The sequence below is a fragment of the Canis lupus genome, chromosome 27 (genome assembly GCF_048164855.1).
Source record: "Canis lupus baileyi chromosome 27, mCanLup2.hap1, whole genome shotgun sequence".
NCBI classification, from domain to species: Eukaryota; Metazoa; Chordata; class Mammalia; order Carnivora; family Canidae; genus Canis; species Canis lupus.
Genome location: NC_132864.1, coordinates 23,045,703 through 23,052,401, shown reverse-complemented (window position 1 = coordinate 23,052,401; position 6,699 = coordinate 23,045,703).

Genomic DNA, 6,699 nt, shown 5'->3' with positions numbered 1-6,699 from the left:
CCACCATAACTAGGGTGATAGGAGCGCTTAGCAGAATGTCTGGCTCATAGTAGGTCCTCATTGCCCAGTAGCTATTAACCATATAAGAAGGAGTAATTATAGCTTATATAGTAATTATATAAGACTGGCAATTGAATAAATAGAGAAGATCTTGGCCAAAAAGTTGGGAAAAACCTTCCCACACACAGGAGGAGGGAAGAACCAAAGGGAATCAGAGTTCAAAAGTGGAAAATGGAGCAGCTGCTGGTAAGCCCCCCGGAGGCAGTTTCACCTTGACCCACAACACTGAAAAGGGGTGTGTCTTCCTGAATAGATAAGGATCAGAAGAACAAAGCATGCTATTAATTAAGTCTTGCCTATTTTAAGTTTATGGAATATTCTTTCCCTTAAAGATAAGCTCACAATTAAAGTTCAAAAGGTAAACACAGAAAGGGGGTGGGGCCAGTCCCCGCTCTCTGCTCAGCACCCCTTGCCAGCCCCTGGACTAGGAGCTGGGTGGTCTGGTCCCAAAGCCAAGTTTCCTCATCCAGGGTCTGTAGCAGTCAGACAGCAGGGGGTCCAGATAGACTCAGAGAGCCTGGGAACCAGCCCAGGGTGTCTCCTGGTCCTGGTCCCCAGCGAGCAACTAGAACTGAACTTCAGAGGAGGGAGAATGGAGTCGCTTTTCCTTACTTCCCCCAGGAGGATATGAGTCATAGAGAAGAAGCCAGGCAGCACTGGAGTTGCCTAGGATGTAACAGAAAAAGCAAGCGCCTTCCCATCTGGGTGGCCTTGGGCAAGTCGCTTCCCTTCGGCATCTGGGTTTCCTCCTCTGTAAATGAGCCCCTAGGATTGGAATGAAGATTATAGGAAGCCGACTTTGAGAGAGTGCCTGCCATGGCCATCGTCGTAAACTCTCCAAATAAACTGACTTCTTATTATCTCCCAGATTATTTTCATTGTGTTGACGGTACAGTTTATGGAGTCAGGAAGTGTGTCTATTGTCTATTCCAGGTGTAAGCTTGGCAAGTCACATCCCCTCCCTGCACCTCAGTTCCCTCACCTTTAAAATGAAGTGATTGTAAAGATGGAGTGAATTGATGAATAAAAAAACTTGACCTAGGGATGCCTGGTTGGCTCAGTGGTTGAGAGTCAGCCTTCTGCTCAGGTCATAATCCCGGGATCCTAGTATCAAATCCCTCATCAGGCTCCCCATGGGGAGCTCACTTCTCCTTCTGCCTATGGCTCTGCCTCTCTCTGTGTGTCTTTCATAAATAAATAAAAAAATCTTTAAAACAAAAAAACCTATACCTAACAATATAAAGCCACTGCCTTCTCCTTTCTGTTCTCTCCCCCAGAGCTGGGCAAATTAGGAAAGCAATAAGAAATACGATAGCCAGCACGATTGGATTGTAAATGGCTAGTTTACTTATCAGCTATCCCTTTAGATCAGAGCTTTCTCTCGTGATGGAAATGTACTACGTCTGTCCTGTCTAGTACAGTAGCCACTAGCCTCCTGTGGTTATGGAACATCTGAAATGTGGCCGGTTGGTCTGGGGAACTAAATTTTTATTTCATTTTAATTGATTTAAATTTAAATAGCCACATATAGCTAATGGCTACCATACTGGACTGTACAGGTTGGGCTGTTAAACTCCAAGAGACTAGTCATCAACTCTGTCTTTTTGTCCTTATATCCCAAACACCCAGCAGAGGACCTGGCACATAATACGTGTTCAGTGTATATTTGTTGACAGAAAGAATTACCAGAAGCAGGGAAGTGAAAAGAAAACATTCCAAGAACTGTGTCCCTCTTCCCTCAAAGTTTCCAAGACTTATCCGGTAAAATGGGAGAATAGTGGTCTCTCTCTCCTAGAGTTATAATGATAATTCACAAGTTAATATTTGTAAAGTGCTTGATAGAATGCCAGCAAGGTAGCTGGTGTTGTTCAAGTGTTTGTTAATTAAAATATAACCCATCTAGGGGTGCCTGGGTGGCTCAGTTGGTTAAGCCTCTGACTCTTGATTTTGGCTCAGGTCCTTTTTTTTTTTTTTTTTTTTTCTTCTTTTTTCTTTTTTTCGGCTCAGGTCCTAATCTCAGGTGGCAAGATCAAGCCCCAGGCTTCACCCTCGGCGGGTAATCAGTAGGCTTCTCTTTTTCTCCCTCTGCCTCTGCCCTCCCCCTGCTCATGTTCTCTCTCTCCCTCTTTCTCTCAAAAATAAATAAATAAATAAATAAATAAATAAATAAATAAATAAATAAATAAATCTTTTTTAAAAGATTTTATTTATTCATGAAAGACACGGAGAGAGAGAGGCAGAGACATAGGCAGAGGGAGACAGGCTCCCTGCAGGGGAGCCTAATGTGGGACTCTATCCTAGGACCCTGAAATCATGACCTGAGCTGAAGGCAGACACTCAACCACTGGGCCATCCAAGTGCCCTCTAAATAAATAAATCTTAAAAAAAAAAAAATTAGCCCAGATGAATTTGTCTTTTTCAGAGAGTGTATCTGTTGTATTTAAATTTGGGGGGGGGGGCGGGGGGGGCGGATCTCAGGTGGCTCAGCGGTTTAGCGCTGCCTTCAGCCCAGGGCATGATCCTGGAGACCTGGGATAGAGTCCCATATCCGGCTCCCTGCATGGAGCCTGCTTCTCCCTCTGCCTGTGTCTCTGCCTCTCTCTGTGTGTGTCTTTCATGAATGAATGAATAAATAAAATCTTTTTTTAAAAAAATTTGGTTGCAAGTGAAAGAAAATCAAAGTTATAATGGCTCTGAAGACACAGGTTTTTTTCTCTGACTTGTGAAGGACTCTGGAGTGAGGAACTCCAGGGCTTTTGTGGGGGGACAGGAGGGGGCTGGTTCCTAGAGGGTGTCAGGGACCCTCTATTTGGTTTTCCATTGACTCCACCTCAGCACTGACTTCTTCCTCATGGTCCAAGATGGCTGCTCAAGCTCCAAGCCTCAAAGCCACATTCCAGCTAGTAAGAAGGAGGAAGAAAGGCAAAGGAACCCAGGTCTTCCTTTTAAGGACACTTCCCAGAAACTGCACATGCTTCTATTCCATCAGTCAGAACTTGGGCACAAGGCCACAGTGAGCTCCAAAGGAGGCTGAGAAATGTATCTTGATTCTGAATATCCTATTAATGGAGGGTTTTATTACCAAGGAAGATGAAGAGATAGTATTGGTGGACAACTAGCAGTGTCTCCCCAGAATTCAAGTTTCACCCTAGGGTTTGGTTTTCAAGCCTTTGTAGCTACTAATACTAGTAACAATGCATGTGTATATGGGACTCTTCAACCCACACTGGGCTCTCCTGTCTGCTGTCTGATCTGACCACTAAAACCCTTCCAGGCACATATGTCGTTATTGTTGTTATGGTTACTGTTTCCTCTTGAACAGATGAGAAAATGGAAGTTCAGTAACTAGCTCAAGGTTCCAGAGACTACGTGATGGATCAGGGAATAGAATCTAGTCTGTCTAGCTCTTACTCCTTGGTCTGTTTTCCCACTCCATGGCACTGCCTGTGACTTCATGGCTCCCAAAGCACAAGGAAATGATCCAAAAAGATCCAACAGTGGGGCACCTGGGTGGCTCAGTGGTTGAGTGTCTGCCTTTGGCTCAGGTCATGATCCCAGGGTAGGATCGAGTCCCACATCAGGCTCCCTGCTTCTCCCTCTGTGTCTCTGCCTCTCTCTGTGTGTCTCTCATGAATAAATAAATAAAATATTTTTCTAAAAAATTAAAAAAAAAAAGACCTGACACTGAAGTAGAGGGACATCTGAGGTCAGGAGAATCACTGGGGATGAGGCCTGGAGCCCTTCCTGCATCTGAGGGTGGCAGTCACAAATGGCTGCCACCCTCTGCACCCCCATGGGAGAAGAGGTCAGATATGCTTCTCAAAACCAGTCAGGGAAGACAGATGATAGAGGAGCAAACATATATATTTATCTATTCATGGATTTTGTTCATTTATTCAATAAATAATTGCTGATTACCTATTGGACACTGGAGATATTAAAGTGAACAAGGAACAGGTGGTCTCTGCCAACATGGAGCATCCATTCTCAGGAGGGGTTGGGGATGTCACATAATAAACAGATAACCAGGGATCCCTGGGTGGCGCAGCGGTTTGGCGCCTGCCTTTGGCCCAGGGCGCGATCCTGGAGACCCGGGATCGAGTCCCACATCGGGCTCCCGGTGCATGGAGCCTGCTTCTCCCTCTGCCTATGTCTCTGCCTCTCTCTCTCTCTGTGACTATCATAAATAAATAAAAATTTAAAAAAAAAAAATAAACAGATAACCAAAAAAGTATTTTTTTTAAAGATTTTATTTGTTTATTCATGAGAGACACAGAGAGAGAGAGGCAGAGACACAGGCAGAGGGAGAAGCAGGCTCCATGCAGGGAGCCTGATGTGGGACTTGATCCCGGGTCTGCAGGATCACACCCTGGACTGAAGGCGACGCTTAAACCGCTGAGCCACTGGGGCTGCCCCCAAAAAAGTATTGTAATAAAATAAACAAATCAGGCCATGAATTTCATGAATCTCTAAATAGTATAAATGGGATGTGGCCATGGCTTCCTACCTTCCTTCCATAGGGAAGTCCACAGGGAATACCAGGAGGTATTTAAGCACAGTCCTCAACCGCCCTCACCATGAGAAGGATCCAGCTATTGGAAGAAGTGCAGGGAAAAGCACTTTAAGCACAAAGAACAGCATATGTGAGGGCCTTGAACCTGGCCCCCACTAAGCACTGTGCATGGATCATCTCTTCACCACCACCCCACCAGGCAGATGCAATTATCATCATTAAGAATAAATAATGAGGGCAGCCCCGGTGGCTCGGCGGTTTAGCGCCACCTTCAGCCCAGGGCGGGATCCTGGAGACCCAGGATGAGTCCCACATTGGGCTCCCTGCATGGAGCCTGCTTCTCCCTCTGCCTGTGTCTCTGCCTCTCTCTCTCTCTCTCTCTCTCTCTCTCTCTCTCTCTCTCTCTATATATATATATATATATATATATATATGTCTCTCATGAATAAATAAATAAAAATATTTTAAAAAAAGAATAATAAGGCTGAAATAAGAAGACAGACTCCTTGAACTCCTACATGCCTTGACTCCCTTTAGTGGCAGAGCTGGGATTTGAACCCAGGTTCATGTTACCACTGAAGCCCATGCCTCAGTAGCAATGCTCAGCCCCTTTGACCTCTCTCTAAGAAAGACGGGCATCTGTGGAGAATGGGAGCAGGTGGCAGGCACCTCCAGAGGGATGGAGGGATATTCTGGCCCTGCAACCTATGCCGCAGGCACAGCCAGCAGCACCAGGGCCACTCGCCAGGACCGTGCTGTGCTGACAGTCCCTCCCTCGTCAGAGAACCAGATCCCAGGTTTCAGCTGATATCTTGTCACTGTCAATGAGAGACTCCACTACAGCCATTAAAGAATACCATAGCTGGCTCTCTCTTCCCCTTTCCTTGAGAGAGGATTATGGAAGCATGAGGACATATGGGAGAGAATAGTAGGTAAATGGGGAATAACAACACAATAATAACCTCAGAGACTTTTATAATGCTTACTATGCTAGGTCCTGCTCCAAGGGCTCCCATGACGCTAACTTGCTTCATCTTCCAAACAACCCTAGAACAGCATCCACATTTTACAGATCAGAAAACTGAGGCCCAAAGGGTCGTATAACTTAATCAAGAGGACACAGCTAACAAATGGCAGAGCAGGGATTTGAACCCAGGTAGCTGACTCCTGAGCTCACACTTCTTTTAGCCTTTTTATTGCAAAATACGACAAACAAAAAAACACACAGAAAAGTTCCCGATGTGGGATTCCATCCCGGGAATGGATCACGCCCTGAGCAGAAGGCAGACGCTTAACCGCTGAGCCACCCAGGCGTCCCCTAAATCTCTTTCAATCTGTAAGTTCTCCCTCCATTCTTTTCTTTTTCTGTAATTTATTTATGGAAGAGCTTTAGTTGTTTGACCTGCGGACTTTCCCAGCCTGGATTTTGCCAGTGGAATACTCACGGTACAACTCAGCATGTTACTCTGTCCTCTGAATTTCATGCCAACTAGCCGCTGGATCTAGAGGCATGCTCAGACTCAGGTTCTATCCTTCTGGAAAGGCCCGGGGAGGTGGGATGGGGGCGGGGGCCTGGAATGTCTGTTTCCCTCAGTCCTTTGATCAGAGCCCATGCTGTTAACCACATTGCTATAGAGATGCTTCCCGGGTGTCCTTAGTTGCTCCGTGATTTGCTCCACCCACTGGACGCATCTGTCTCCAAAAGCGAGCCTTTTATAGGCAGCATGATTTCTGCTGCCATGGGGCTGGCTGACACTTGAAGGCAGTCCTTCAGAGGTCCCACCTGAGCTTCTCCACACTCCAGGGGCTGCAGTGGATGGGGCCCTGCCTCCCCAGTGAGCGTCATCTCTGTCTGCTCCTCTCTCCAGCCCAGTTCACCAGGCAGATGGAATTCTGCTTCGTTTCCCAAATACCCATGCTCTCCCTTACCACTGGGCCTTTGCTTGTGCTGTTGCCTCAACTAGAAACTCTATTCCTCTCACCTTCCCTGACTGAGCCTGGCTGATCCTTCAGGTCCTAGCAAATTGTCCCTCCACATCACCCCCACCCTGCCAGATTATCTTTTACATATCCTCACTTCTCCTAGGCTAACCTCATAGGTAGCCTAGGAAGCAACACTGATGCCA